Here is a 16,835-nt window from a genome sequence, read left to right as displayed (position 1 = left end):
ATCAATAAACTTCAGTTTTCATGGATTCATTTGATGATTCTAGTTGTCTTACTCTCCAGACTTTGAGGAGATAGTGTTCAGAGGTACTCACTCCTTTGCCTTTTCTGCTATCCTTGAAGAGATAAGAGCAGTCTAAAATAGCTGTTTTTGTCTTAAAAACTAATTTTGCAAGCTTTTTTAAAAACTTGTGAAACATAAGTATTAGCTTCTGAAAACTGGCATAAAAGTAAAGTTATTACAATACTGGAAAAGGATGTGATGAAAGACAGAAGTATTTATTCTCTTTCCAGTATGCTGCTCATCCCAGGCAAAAGATGGAATGGTTCTTTTGAGACTTGGTTAATCAGAAACTGAAGGAATATAATGTAATTAACATAGTCAGTTGGGGTTAATGGAAAGTAGATCTTGCTTGACAGCAGTAATGGTGTAATGATGTTTTTTAAAGCAGACTGGAGACACTGGAAATCAAAGTAGATTTTTTTTTTTTAGTACTTGACATTTTGATTAAAAATAGATGTGATACAAATTTAAAATGGTACATTTAAAACTGGTATGCTTTAAATAGAGTAAAAATTGGCTGATTGCTATCAAGTTAATTTTAAAAGGGAACAGGTATCAATGTACTTTGTTTTAAGTGGGATCCTGAAGGGATTGATTGTATATTGTATATTTGATGTATTTATCAGTGATCTGGAGGAAAATATAAAATCAGTAGTTACAATGAAATGCTCTAAGACTGCACCCTTTAGCTAGAAAGAAGAGGTTCTGAGGTGATCTGATGTCAGTCCTTAAGCATGATAGAATAAACAAAAAATTGCTAGTAGGAAGCTATTCAATCTAGTCAATAAAAAAATAGTAAGACCCAATGCTGAAAGTTGAAAATATTTCTTAAACTCTTTTTGACTTGGTAGAACTTTAACAGCAAAGATAGTTATGTGTTGGAACAATTTCCTAGTGGTTTCTGTGCTGGTTCTTCGACCTTGCAGTGATACAACTTGCATGGTTGGGTTTGCATTAATTGAACTATACAATAAAAAGACCTGATGCTTTTTAAATCTTAACAATTGAGACTTGTCAACATTTCAGTAGTCTGCCATATATATTCTAGTAATATATGCTGTAGAGGAGATGGGAGTTGAAAGTCTGTTTGATGCATCTAGTATATTGGAATCCTGACTTTCAGGATTTTGTCAGAGCTATGACCTGACTGTCTGCTGCCATGTCTACTCTGTCATAAAATACTTACAAAGAAAAGAATTAGTTCTCTGGCATTACCCCCCCCATCCCCCTTTTTCCGTTGTAAGATTATTTTATTTTCTTAAAGATAAGAGCCCTCTTACACCTATAACCTACAACCAAAAACTCTGAGGATGGGAAAGTTCTAGGATTTTTTTTTTTTTTTTTTTTTTTTGCCATTTGGAGTACCATATCCATTTTATTCACTTTTCACCTTGCACTTCCAGCTAGTTATCACAGCTAATAACATTCTGAGCAAAAAGAATTAGAGTTAAGTGCCCCTGAATATATATTTTCAAGTAACTAATAGTAGCAAATATTGTTTTTACAAAATTCTGAATAATCTGTGCCCAAATCACATTTGATATACCAAGGGCCATATTGTTAATCTAGTCCATTTTATAGGTCATCCAAACTATATTACTGGCACAACTTATGTTGGGCAATTTGGTTAGTCTTTTTTTTTTTTTTTTTTTTTTTTTTTTTTGTATTGCATTGAGAAGGGATTTCAGCATTTGTTCTAACTGCTGAAGGAGAAATGCATGTGCTTTCAAAAATGCATTTATGGCTGTTTTTCCAGTGTTTTGTTTATCAGACATTGGGTTCATGAAAAGCATTCTTTTCAGAGGAAGAATTGAATGTTTACTGTAATAAGAAGGAATAGCATTTTCAGACTATGTGACAAATTTTCAATTTATTTTCCCAATTTCCCATTCAACATCATCTTGATGCATCAGAACTAATGACCGTCTAATGCACACTTGATACTATTGACTTAAGGTCCTCTACTGCTTGTGCAGAAAAGAAGAAAGAGAAAATTCATTGTTATTCTACAGTACACATGCTTTGTGGCTTCAGTTATACAATATGAATGACATAAACACCTCACTGCAGGGAATCAAAGACTTTATCGTAAACCATTTTGATAAACAGATGGATTATAGAAGAGGAGTGAGATGAATGGTGTTTGGGATTCATTTTAAAGTGTGCGAATTGATTCTGATTTGAAACACCAATACTTCTAGAAAACTCCTTGTCTCCACTTAATGCTAACTTGCATCAGTGCTTTGGATATTTGACCCCCAATGTTTCTCAAACCGATTTGCTCCATTAAACTCTGAGTTGCTTCTGATTTATGAATAGAACTGTGGAAGAGGGAAACTAAACTCTCTGCTTCTCTAAACAGACTTCCAATAGGTGCACAAATGCACTTACCAAAATGGTTTCTTGTCTTTTTGAGCACCACAAAATGAAAAAGCTACATATTCATTGTGTAAAATGTTGTCAAATAAATTATAGCTATAAATTATATAGGTAGTCATACTGTCCACGCTTGATAGAACGCAGTTTTAGGAAAATCAAAATCCAGCAAGATAGGGGTATTACTCCATCATTATTGTTGTATTACTATAGAATCAGCCATCAGCATTTAGTTGCTGATAGCAATGGTATTAGGGGTCCTACTGCCTATGGAAGTGATTTGTATTTTTCCAGGTCTTTGGATAGATGCAATCCATTCTCTATGCTTGCTTTAAATCATGTTAGGTTTCCACTAGAGAGAGTGGAAATTACTGGAGGAAAAAAATTACGGGAAGGGTATGTTGCAGATGCATCTGAAGCTGAGGCAAATGTGTAGCATGGAAGAAAGTGCAGAAAATAAATGGGATGTGGTTTTCTTCAACCCAAACTATTCAAGGTTGTTGTTTGTTGTTGGGTTTTCTTTTCACAATTTGCCTGATATTAGTTACCTGGAAAGCAAACAGTGAGTGAGATATAGTTAAATAATATGTACTATGTTGGGCATTAAGCAATTTATTCTGAAGAAATTTGAATTATACTGAGATCTGCTCTACTCTTAGAGTTTTGGGGATGTTACCATGGCTGGCAGGATATCTAGACTAGGAGTCCAAGCTAGTCCAAATTATGAAGATGAGTTGCATAAGATGGAGAGTGCTTTCTATATGGCTGAAGATCTGAAAGCTCAAGAGGTAAAGCCTGTGGAGCTTTAAGGCAAAAGCTGCCCAGTGTGTGAGCCTCTGCAGCACCCATCTCAGCGATTCTGTGAGCCTTCTGTGTTTTGCCTGTAATAGCTTTGCCTGTAGTAACAGTGCATTGCTATCGAGGACAATACTGGCTTTGGATACATTGTTTTGCATATGTTCAATAGCCATTGAAAAGAGACTCCATGGGAATTGAAATTATTTCAATGTCCCTCAAATGTGAATCGTCCCTAGTTTCATGTGCTACCACTGTCTGTCTTCACATTGCCTGAGAATTACACCACCATAGAGTACAACCAAAAGAAAGTTTGGAGCAGCCTAGAAATGGAGATTGTGGAACGAGGCCTCTTGTACTCCTGTAGAAGGACCATTCATATCACTGGCTCCCTCAGCTAGGGAAAGGAAGGGTCTTGAGACCTGTTTTGTTTTAAGACTGAGGAGGGCACAACGTTTTTCCATGCATCAGAAGGACTGTGCAGCGCAGAGTGAGAGATGACACTTTAGAAAGCTTAACTCTTGCTTTTTGGATTGGCAGCCATGCTCTTCAAGAGCTAAAACACAAAAATTGAATCTGATCAAAAAATGAGGTGTAAATTTCTATTGGAAGACTTAGCGTTGAAATCTGACGTACTGTGCAAGTAAATTAGTGATTATATCAACTACAGTTAAATCATATATCCAAGACAATGAACCATCTATAGCAAGTTAAGCAAGCAATTTTTCCACTGTATGAGAGTCTGGAGAGGGGTTAACCCTTCCTTTTCCTCTTGATCCACATGTTACAACATCTCAACACCCCGACTTTAATCATTAGAGGTAATGTAGTGTGGTTCATAATTTTCTTAAGATTATATAGATAATCGACATGCTAATTCTCTTAGAATTGCATAAATAATGCAGGGTACACTTTTTTTTGTAATTTTTTCATGTGCCTTGGAAAATAGTTGATTCATTTGTAGCTTGGCTCATGAGACTGAAATGAGGCCTAGTAACTCTGGCTTTAATGAAAGAATTATGCAGTCTGACTTTGAAGCAGGAGTTGTATGTCGTTTATATGTAATATTGTGGTGAAGAGTAGGATAGCTGTCAGTCTGGATCAGAATCCAGAGACATTAGTACAGAACTCTTTACATTGGTATGTGACCTCTGTCGACTTCTTTTTCTCATTTCTGCTTGATGTCAGTGGAAAGGAGTGAAAGGATGTTTATTTCTTACAGCAGTACTCCCAAACACAGTTCTTCAGGGTGGCATTTCTTTTTAAAGTAACAATTGACAAAACTCCGGTGGTTATCTTCTGACTGTATTTTCAAGCTGTTATACTGTATTTAGTGACATTTTCCTTTCCTGGTGGAAGCATAAAAGAAAAGGTGACTATCATGCTGGAAGATGTTACTGATAGAGAGTACTGTTATCAAGACAATGCTAGGACTGTGTGAGATGGACATCCATCCTGACAGTTCTTTCAGAGGATAACTAAACAGGAACAAATGTGTTAATGGAACCAAAAACTTCATTTGTAATTTTTTTTTCACAGAAGTCTAGCATGTGGGTTTTCACTTGTGATCTGCTATTCCTTTTAACATCTTCTTTAAGAAAACATTTTGTGGGATGACATCAAATTTTCATCCTTTCCTAGGTAGCCAAATGTCTTATTTTGGCCCTGTTGCAATTCACAGAACAGCTAGATTTACCATTTCTGTAGCAGGTAGAAAAAAATACATAATGTTGAATTATTAGTAGTAGAATTACTCAAAATTATGGTAAATTGTTTTAATTTAAGAAATTGAAATACTTCTTATAGCACATATTTAAAATGCATATTTTAATTTGATATTTAGTAAGAAAATTACACAAAAGTATTTATTTTGAAAATATTTGGTCTGTGTGCTATAATCTTGTTCATACCTCCCAATATGATGACTGTGTTTTTCTCAATACACTATTGACTAGCGGTCCGTTTTGTGATTCACTGCAGTTCTCTGAAACTTTTCTATGAAACTGGTCTGTGCTTTTGCAACTTATTGCCTGCCTAACTATAGCAACTTACATTGGCCTCTGCTACAGTTCCTTACTTTTTTTTCAGAGAATTTCTCCTATGGCTTTGAATTGTGTTTCTGTCCTTTAAGGTATTCGTAGCCCTTTCAAGTTGCATGTCACATGCAAATGTGGTTAGTTTTGATTTCTGTCTTATCATGCAGTGATGAAAATTTTTGATGAAAATACTAAAGAAAACGGCACCCTGGAAGGTAAACTTGTTAGCATCGGTTAAAATTTCAGTCAATTTTCTAAACATAAACAATTATTTCAGAGGACAAATGAGGAAATAGTAGCTCCTGGGAACCTGTGAAAAGGCATTGGTTTTAGGAGATTGTAAGCACAGCAACTGGAGATCAGGATTCTCTGCTATTTGTGCCTCTCGCAGTGGGTATATGTGTGAGCCTCAGCGTCCTGGCACTGCTCAGGTGTGAAAGATCCTTCAGTCACTTGCTTCAGTTTTTATTTGTTTGACAAGACTCTGTTTGTCAGAACCTCACTTCCTTAAAGTGCATACGTCAAATAGTGTTGTAAGCTGAAAATATATTTTACTGGGACAGACACTAAAACATGGTAGCTTTTGAAATAGAAATTCAGATCTGTTGGGTGTTACAGGTTAAAGTAAAAATGTCCTTGGATGATAGGTTTCCTTTCTTCACCCTTTCTTTCTAATCCATCGTCTTTCAGCGGCTTTCTTGGTTGCAGCAAGCAATGTAGTCCTTGCTGAGTTACCTAGCAATTTTTATCAGTCACCTCCGAGGTTTCGCTGCGAGTGTGCTCTTTTCTCCTTTTCAGGGGTCTCTCGGCCCGCCCTCCTGCAGGTTCCCTGCCTGCTTTTGTTTGGCAGCCTCAGCCTGTGCTGTTGTGCTTTGCACAAGCCTCTGCCAAATGAAAATGCACCGTTGCTCTCTGAAGCAAATCTTCCTGCCCTCCGGGAAGCGCCATTTGTCCCACTTAGCAGCAGCAAACACAAGGTAAATAGACAGCCTGCCTCTCTGCAGCTCAGCTGTATTCACAAAACACAACTTACAAACAGTAAGTGGTGAACAAATAAATGAAGCAGGCGCTGTCTGTCAGAGCTGACGATGGTGTCTTAGACAGAACAGAAGCCTCAGGAATGCTATGTCACTTGGCACAGCAGAAGAATTTTGGGAGTGAGCAGGTGCTCAGGACCAGCAAAACTCTAGATGTTCAGGACCTTGCTAGAGGACCTGCTTTGCTGGATACCAGTGCTCCAGAGCCAAGGCAAGCCGGACGGCCAGCCAGGAAGTTTGCCACTGAAATTATACTGCTATGAATGTTTCACAAAACAGTGCTTCTGAAATTGGGTTTTCAGAGTCACCAGATTATAGCTTGTTTTGACAATTGTTCAGGAAAGATAGCTGCAGGCACCGTTCCAGTCAGGCAAGGAAATTGGGGCTGTGCTTTGAAAAAAGGGATGCAGATATGGAGCTTGAGCTGTTCCCATAAATGTGAAGCAAAAAAAGTGCTCTGAAGATACTCTGTGTGTTAAACATAAACACTTTAAATAAGAGAGAATAGAGGAGGGGGTTTGTAGGGTCTTTAGGCTTGGCTTGTAACTTGTGTGCTTGCATATGTGTTTAAAAAAAAAGTAAAATAAAAGTGTGGTAAAAGTAGTATTAGTGAAATAACCAGTTAAAAAAAATCTAAATAGAGATTTGAAACACATATAGAAACAGTTGAACTAAAATGAAAGCCATGCATGTATCTGCCTGTTGGATTAACTCCAGAAGTGGTTTTCATACTGCAATTCTAGCTGATGTGCTATTAGAGATTCAGTTTTTCTGGCTGAAGATCCGTTTCCTCAGCAACCCTACATTTTCAGGTTCTGTTTATGGAGCTGTATCTGGATTTGGACAAGTCATCTTTTTATTATGTCCCCAAACCATCTTTCCTGGATATTCTTTTCTTTCTCTTCCTCTTCCCTCTCTTCAACTCTGAAGCTCTTAAATTATAATTCAGTTAAGAAGCAATTTCAGCCTTTCTTTAACTGTAGCATCACTTGTCCTCCCCTGCTCAGGAACCATTTGGAAAGGTGAGGTATGGGGTTTTTTTTGTCTTAATGTTAAGTCTTTAATGACTTAGATGCTTTGATAGGCCCTAAGCAGAGTATTTGCCCTTTGTAAAATAACTGTTCTTTTCCCCCCACCCAACATTTCATTCTCAGAATGAAATCATTTTTTACATTATACATCTCATTTTTCATGCAAGCCCGTAACTTGTTAACGATACTTCATACACGATGCAAATTTAACAACCTACAGTGGGTAGCTCAGTATGTTTTTTTAATCTTTGCTAGCTCTTTGCTTCTCCGTTACCTATGTATAAAATAATTATATTCTTGTAAGATACTCAGAGATAAGAATTGAACTCATTAGCTGTGTAAGTAGTAGATCTATTAAAGAAGAAATAGAATGGTGGTAGGGTGCCAATACTTTGCATGTCAGAGATTTCTTTCCTTTATACATTTTTTCCCAAATATTCTTTTACGCCTTTTTGTGCAAGGCTGTTCTCTTGTGACTTCAGTCTCTATGATGATTTTGCATATATCTTTGGGGTGAAGTTTAATGTGTTTGTTCTTTCAAAAAGAAGAATGTTCTGAAGTCATGTATCAGATGTCAGAATTACGGTTCACTCGAGACTTTTTTATTCTAGAACTTTTTATCTTTTTACTGACCTATATCCATGTTATTGAGTAGAATTCCTCAGTAATGTAAAGAAAAGAGAGAAGTTTATATTTACCGTCTTGACTGTGCTACGTTTTTCATGCATTCAAAGGATTTTAGACAAAATTCAAGCTATGCATACAAGCTGTTCCATGGGAACGTAAGGTGTCTATGGAATTCTTTTGCTGTGGTTATTACCCTGTTAGCAGTAAGCTTCAATTTGTTGTTCAAGTGCCCCCATTCATTTAAAAAAGATATGTTCTTACCAGTAATTCTTGTATGAATAACAAAGTGAAGCTGAAGTGAGAGAAGGTTAGGAGGTAAAACATTCCACTTCTTTAGCGTTTAATACAGTGAAGTTCATTCCTTTTATGTGCAAGTCTAATAGAGAAACAAAGGTTAGGTCTATTCTATTGCATGGTAGATTGCTGTCATTACTGCTCCTGTTTAGTGGTTTGATCTCCTCTTCCAATCAGTGGAATAATTTTTTCTCTGTGATGTAGGCATTTTCGTACTACATTGTATATTATGGAGTGACAGCAAGAAGGACCTTGGACTTTGACTACATTTGCTCAGTGCTTCACTCACATGTTCCCACTGTCATCTCTGAAGTAGAGAGGGATTGTTCTGTATATTGTATGACCACAAAGTGAACGCTAGTAAAATGAGTTTCAATTCCATCATCCATTTTTAGCATTGAAGCTAGTAGATTGTTAGCTTACTCAAAGCCAGCTTTCACAGAATTATTTTGTTAGATGCATTAATCCCAAATACTCGTAGCAAAATGTTCTCTTTGCTTATTTAATAACAGGTAGCTCATTGTATTCTAACCAAGGGTTTGACATTTCATGAAGGCTGGCAAGGAGTTCTGAAGGAAATCCATCAATACCTGACAGTGCTTAGATGAATCTGAATGACCAGTTTTCTATACAGAACTTTTAAAGCTAACAAGCTTTTTAAAAAATTCATATTATATATATATATATATATATATATATATGTATTTTTTCACCAATAAGCAGGTGAAATTTCCATCCTCAAGTGGCTAGAATGTACCTGCTGCTGAAAGCTATGCACCTCTAATTATTTCATTTAAATAAGATTTTAATAACTAATCAGTCCTGGTCTGTTTTCCTGTCATGTCTGACTCTTATAGTTGAGTCTGCTTCTGCTCTCCAGAGGTGTAGTCCATGCCCTTTCTGTACCCCAGTAAAATTTAAACAGACTTACTAGTAGATAGTCATTATTCTCCATCAATATATTTAACACAATCAATGAAATATATGTAACACCCTCAGTAACATAGGGATGCCTTGCATCTTGGAATCTTCTTCTGTTTTACAGTGGATAGTGTTTTTTAAGTTATGTGTATGCATGTTGGTTGGTTTATTTTCACTTGTTTAATCACTGATGCTTCCTATTGCACTGAACATAGCAGAGGCACTGTTCCTACTCCACAAAGCTTGTAGTGTTAATAGTGACAAATAGTTTTAGGCAGTCTAGACAAATAGTCTGTTATAGGCACAGATATCTTAGATTGCCGCATTTTTAATATAATAATATAAAATATAAGGATGTAGCAATATGATGATTTGGTTCTAAAAATTGTCATGTATCATTCCTTTGATCCTCTGTTGAACTATAAACAGCACAGTATAACAGTCTCCTAGTAGTAAAACTATGTGGTCTTGATTTTTAAATGAACTTTAGGGGGTGTGTGAGAATTTTTATGTGTTTGTATGGTTTTATAACTCATCTGTGGACTAATTGGTAAGAGATAAGCATGTTTAGCATTGCTTACAATAATTGTGTTTCTTCCCTTTAAGTACTGTGCAGTGAGGTTTTTTCTTTATATATCAAAAGCAAACCATTTGTCTTGTGTTCACTTGTACGTTTTTTATTGGGATGCTCAAGAGGAGGAACTTTTTGCTGTGAAAACATTTGCAGTTAGTGTACTCTCTGTTATAGAAAATAAATTCTTCCAGGGTGTACTGGCCCTTAATGAGGTGTTTCTGTTGTCATGGAAATGGAGATTTTTCAAGTAGGTTTGTTTGCTTTGCTTTGCTTTTTATAGTCTTCCCTTCATCGTAGGTTTGGTTTTGTACTGGCAGTCTTGTACTTCATGGAAGAACAACCACCTTCCTTTATCATCCTTTTGTTCCTCTTTTATATCCTTTAGGATTTGATGCCTGAAAGACTGAGGAGGAAATAAATATTGGCAGAAATGGAGATACCAGGAGTATACTTTATCATATAGAAACAGTTAGCTGTCAGGAAAAAGCAGATGCAATTGTTAGGAAAGGTGGAAAAAAAATTAAAAATTACACTGGACAAATAAAATAGATACTGTTAACACCTACCTTTTCACACACATATAAAGTGCATAGTGAAGTTTCTGATGAAGGCCATGGAAACAGTGCAATTTTTATTCTTTCTCATTTACTGAAGAAAAGGTATTTGCTTCTAAGAAAGGTTTTGTGTTTAAAAAGACAAGGTTTCAAATTGTTGGTGGTTTCTTTCTTTTCTGTGAGTATACACTGGAAAAAAAAACATTCTAAATACGTGATATCTGTAAAAATAAACAAACAATTTTGTGCTGATTCAGGGAGAGAGGAAGCTTTTATGATTCAGACAGTGTCTAATTTGAGCCTGTACTCTGAAGGAGTATTTGCTCCTGAGGAAAGGAGGGAAACACCTTCAAAGTGATCATACTTCAGAAGTAAATTAGACAATGTCTCTTCTTTTGTTGCAGGCTCTTCCTGTTGCATCTATCATTGTTTTTGCTGTGGTACGCTGTTTCAGCCTGCCTCTTCAAGTCCACATTATAATAGCTCTAGTGAAGGACAGTTGCAGCTGAGTTCCTAAACTTGAAATCGTGAGTGAATATCGCAGAAGTGTTTGGAGGAAGAGAGAAGTGGAAAAAATCTACCATTTATGATTACAAATTTGTAAGTTCTACCTCTTAGGAGCTCAACTGCAGTTGTTCTCTAATACTCTAGTTTCTTTTTAACAAGTTTCCTTAGTTTTACAGTTTCTTGTCCGAAGTTTAGTACAGCCTAGGTGGATATTCTTTGTCCTTTTTGTCACTCTTGTCATTGTTTTTCGTCTTTGGCTGTATATTTTGCAGTCTAGGAATGTAGTGTCATACGGATTGCCTGCCTTCCTTCCATCAAGTGTCTGATATGCTTCGTTTGTTAATGTCTTCATACAGGGTGTAACTTGGATACGTGCAAATCGCTCTTTCTCTCTCTCTTCACTTCTCTTCTATTTTGCTTCTTTTTTTAAACCAAAGCATTCAAAATTACAGTATTTTGATCCCTATTATTATTACAACTATCATAAACAATTGTTGAAAAAATGAGTAAAGACTTGCTAGTGCATCAAGGCAACTCAAAAAGGTACACAAGTAAGGCCAGTATTTCTTTAAACTTGTCCTTTATAAAAGGACTTAATTTGTGCAGGTGATTATTTCACACCTAACATCTCAGATTACTTTTTCTTTTAGATAGTGCTTAATAAGCATAAGTATACAAGATATTTTGAAAATAGGAAGTAGTTTTTGAAGTGGACCTGCATTTTTATGATCTATGATGCCAGGACATACTTTTATAAAGACACAAAGAACCTCCATGTTTACGATTCATAGCACAGTTTAGGAAAGGATGATCAAATCACTGTGACCCATGTCTGAAGAGTCAATGGAAAAAAAAATCCTCTATTTTGTACTAGTAATATAGGTGTCACTACTATAATAACATCCCAAAATTTCTGGTTTTGTCCGTCCAGAATTTTGCATTAGAAAAACACTTTGGACCATAGTTTGAGAGACAGGCTAATAAAGCTTGGTTAGACTCTCTAGAAAAACTTCATATTAGAAATAGATCACAATAAATGTTAGCTTTAAAATTTTTTTTCTCAAGAATTAGTGGAAGCAAACTATCTTTGTGATACTTAGCTAAATCTCTACAGTGTAGATTGCAACTTCTCCAGTGTTAAAACAAGGATTTTAATAGGTGCAAAGAAGCCATGGTGGTGTCTGCTGTCTAAAACACTGATTTAGTTTTTAATCCTTGCTAAAGTAAAGGTGTTAGTTCAGGAAATGTGGCTTGCTTTGCTGTGATATTTTAACCAACTGCTTATACTCTGTGGGATACTTTTTTTTTTTTTTGTTATCAGAAAACTGATCTGCAATCCATTTATGTGATTTAGTTTTCCAGATTAGGAAGATCCTCTAATCACATTGTATTAAGAGATTGTAATTAGAGTTTGTAAAGGAATCTTAGCTTGAATACCACCCAAAATGTACCACTTCAAATAACGTTGTTCTTAATCTTTTTTTCATTTCCCCCAACCTGCCCTGTTGTAATGTTGCTGACTAATAAGGATATTGTATGCTACTTTGATTCTTTCAAAGGCACTAAGTAAATAACAAAGATTAAAAAAAGGGATTACAGGATCCAGAGAGTCTGCTGAACCAGCACCATTAAATCAGTGCTCATGGAAGATATTTATAAACTGTTCTCTTACAGCCTGTGGTTGCACAGTCAATTTCAGTTATGTTTTTTAAATCTTCCTTTCTCTAATTTTCTAGGAATGATAAAGGGGTGCAGGTCAAGGATATAGTGTTGCGCTTTACTTACTGTATGTTCTGTTAGAACATAATTTGCATGCCTCCTCTTTGCTGCAGGGCATCCATATTGCAGAAAGGCCTCATTTGCAGAATACTTTGCACTTGAATAGAACTATGTAGGAGTATATATATCTGTATATATATATATGTGTGTGTGTATGTGTATTTTACATATGTGTATATATACACACATACCTACAGTTACTTTATCTTTAGTAATCTCTCTCTCCTAGCAGAATTAGGAAAAATTAGGTTGAATACTTCTAAGTAGTGGATGCCTATCACTTGCTTAACAAATTTGATTTGTTTTTGTTTTGTCTTGTCATGAAAATTACCTTAAGAGAACGACAGTGATGTCTCAGTTTTAGATTTCTTACAATTATTATGTACAGACTATTTCAGAGACTGTGATGCATTGCTCAGGGGATACACTAAAGACGAAAAGGCTTGCTGACAAGTTGTTATAAGCAGAGTTTAACTTACATTACTTTACTACAAATTGAAGACTTGTGATTTCTCTGGTTTTATGAAGTAATACAGGAAGCTAAACTTGACCTTAAAATAAGCATTAAACATGAATGATTTTTGTCAGCTTTACAATTCTTTTTAAGCCTTGAGCTTTATGTGCCAGTGGGAGGACCCACCCAGCAGGCTTTTTGTTTACTTCTCTTTTTTATTTTACTGCTAATCCTCCTTTTTTGCTTGTTTTTCTTTTCTTCCTTATTCCCTTCAGAACTTGGAAGAAATGGATGCAGTTGGAGGAAGGGCCAGAGGTAACAAAAATGTAGCTGGCATCTACACAATGAATCTACTGTAGTTGCTCCCTAACCATACCTTGAAGAAAAGAGTCCTCAGTGGGACATCTGAATTCATTAGCAACCAAATATTTACTGCCACTGCAAGGATATCTTGTTTGTTCTATTATTTTCTTCATTCTCCAACATTCTTACAGTCCCTAAATCCCAGCTGAATATTCCATAATATTCCGTCCTAGCTGGCATGGAAAAATCTCTGAAGCAAAATGACCTTCTCACCACTCTGCCTGTGCCTCCCATGCACTTTATGGTGTGTAGATTGCCTTAGAATTTTCATTAATTTCCATGTGGTTAACTGGAAGCCATAATGCCCTGCTTTTATTTTTTTTAAATTTGGCAAAATCCTGACTATAAATTAGACAAAATGTGAAAAATAATTTTATTATTTCTTTGAAATGTGTGGAGTTCTATATTAATTTTACAGTTAAAAAAGTAACCATTTAAAAAGTCAAGACACTTTTTCAAATTGATTTTTCATTTCTCTGTTTTCTGAGCATCTATTGTGTGTAAATAACCTTCAGCTCTATGTAAATTCATTAGAATTTTTTCCATGGACTTTGGATTTAACATCTGGGATGTATCTTTCATAGAGCTATATTTTGCATTCATTTTTTTCACGACTGTTAACTCCATAGTATGAAAAACCAAGCATTAGTAGTTCTTGAGTATTACTCTTATGTCCTGGGATGTCCAAAAGTCTTAATTGCAAAAGTATATAAAGACTGTTTCTGTGTCAAATAGTGTGCAAAGAGGATGTCTAAACTGCAACTTGTAGGATAATGGAGAAATGCTAGAAATGGCTTTAAATTAACTGGCTTGGGTACTGGAGGCAGTCTGTTTGGTACCTTATTGCTCAGTGTTTGGGCCAATTTACATATCCAGTTACTTTGCTATTTCTTCTGTGTTGTGATTGATGTGGAAGAACTACAGAACTTGAAGTGCAAAGTAGAAGAAACGAACTGTAAAGCTAGGAAGGTAAAGGTAAAAATAGAACATCACGAAATTATGTAGGTTAATCTCTTGCTTATGTTAAGTGATGAGGTCTAGACATAAGTCTGAGTCATTTGGCTGTTAAATATCAATAGATAGTTTATAGCAGGTATCCCACTTATAAGCAAATGTGAACTCCTCTACCTTGATCTTGTGGGCAAGGTGTGGGTAGCAAATAGTGAACCTTGACATAAGTTTTAAAGAATAATTGTGTTTTAATGGTGGCTGGAATTTAGTAGACAACACTTGCGCACACTGAACTGTAATGGAAGTGATGGTGCATGGTTGTGAATTCAACTGGAAAAAGGAGACACTTTCTTTCCCTCTGAAGCAGCATCTCCTATGGGAAGTTACTGTTTCACAAAAAGAAAGATCAGACTCTTCCTTCTTTCTGATAAATAGAAGCAAGATATGACTGATATCTAGGCGCCATTCTGAAAAGAGCCACATTCTTGTCCGCGCTTTTGTTTCTTGTTTCTCACCTTTTCCTTCCATACTTTTATGTTTGTTCCCTCTCATTATTTTAATCTGAATTAAGAATAAAAATTGTATGTTGTGTGTGTGAAATCCACTGCCACGTTTGTGTCGCATACTCTTTTGTGCCCATATATGTAACTGTGGTCCCTCTGAACACAAAGGGTTAAATCATGCCTACCTCTTTGAAAGGCTCAGTCCCTGTGACTTTGAGCATGAGAGAGGCTTTAGAGAGCCGAAGAGAAACATCAATTCTTTAATAGACCACTGATACCACTAACGAAGCAGAGGTACGCAGGGAGAGATACATACTATTTTAACGTGGGACAAGCAGCCTCTTTAATCATAGTGTGTCAGCAATGTATTCCAAAAGACTGCTGGGGAGTTAAAGGGAACCAAAAGTAAGTGTTGCATGTAACTAATTCCTACATGCATCAGACCTCTACATTTTGAAGCTCTTTGAATGTGCACTTTGGTGTACATAGACCATAGAAGCCAAAGGAATCTCGGAGCTCTTTAGCACATTAAGATTGAAATCTCTCAGCAAACATAATGACAGCTTTAATTAATTAAATGATTAAAAAAACAGAAGGGACCAATGTGGTCATCTAGTCCAAACTCTGGCATAATGCAGGAATCGGTCAGAGAGTTCCTATGACCTAATCAAACTGAAGTACAACTCAGAAATTATTAGATCTTGATTTAACTGTTTTGGTGATGGAGAATCCAATATTGGCCAATATCTCTAGTATTTTAAAAAGAAAAAAATGTATATAATCTCTGTTCTGAATTAGTTTAGTTTCAAATTCCAGTCATAATGACTATTGTGAGTAGCTTGATTGTAATCTGGACACTAAACTTTTTTTTTGTTAAATTTACCACATTAATCACTTTGAGTTTTTAAAGTGAAAGGATATGTCTCTTGCTATGTCCGTGACCATTTTTTGAACTACCTCCAATTTTAGCATCATCTTTGCATTATGAACACCAAAACCTCTATAGAATATAACAATAATAGTTACACCAGTAGGAAATCGTAGAACAGAAACACAGGATCGTTGAGACTGGAAGCAACCTGTGAAGATCATGCAGTCCAAGCCCCTGCTCAAAGCAGGTTCAACTAGAACATATCTGTAAATAAATTCTAGTGTGTGAGTGTGTGTGCATGTGCATACTTCCCCTGTAAAATACTTTATTTGTACATCCAGTACTCACAGTAGTATTTTTGAGGTAAGAGCTCCATTGGAGACTCATAGTGCTCTGCTTATAGAATGGGCCCCAATTTTGAAAGGGGGAGCCAATAGCCAGTTGCCCTTGTACTGTTCAAATATGAGGAGTCAGACTTCCAGTGCATGCGTGGAGAATCTAGCCATGCAGTTTAGAGTGCCTTATGTATAAAAATGTGGTGTCAGGGCACTCTCCTAGAATTTTACTGTCTGGCATTTCTGTTCAGCTGACTATCCTCTGTTATTCCCTCCTCTCCTGGCATCTTCTCAGACTTAAAGCTTACAGGATGATTAACAATATCCTTTGAAAATGTGGCCAACTACTTTTGTTCCTGAAGGTATGTCTTTACGCTTGGCCCATTTTAAAAAAAAGGCATCATTTGCTTATTTTCAGTTAGCACAGTCAAGAGCTTTTGTGGAGACAGTATTAGCAGTGTTAACTCTCCTTAATTTGGAAAATTTTGCTCATCTTCAAAACTCAAAACTAAAAGTGTGAATGTCAGCTTTTACTGATAATAGTCTTGAAACACATCCAGGCAGATTTGAAGGTTTTATGTTGATAGATAATGCTTAGAATAGTTATAGATACTAGTCTGGAAATATATTAAGATCAGTATTCTGAATCAAAGGTCCTATTATTTAGAGATTTTATTATAATTCTCCTCTTGATTAATACACTGTGTACTAATCATATATTTGAGAGCTGAAAAGAACATGTTTTTAAATGTTGCGTTTTAAGACTG

The sequence above is a fragment of the Dromaius novaehollandiae genome, chromosome 4 (assembly GCF_036370855.1).
Source record: "Dromaius novaehollandiae isolate bDroNov1 chromosome 4, bDroNov1.hap1, whole genome shotgun sequence".
In the NCBI taxonomy this organism is placed as follows: domain Eukaryota; kingdom Metazoa; phylum Chordata; class Aves; order Casuariiformes; family Dromaiidae; genus Dromaius; species Dromaius novaehollandiae.
This window is presented reverse-complemented; position numbering follows the sequence as displayed.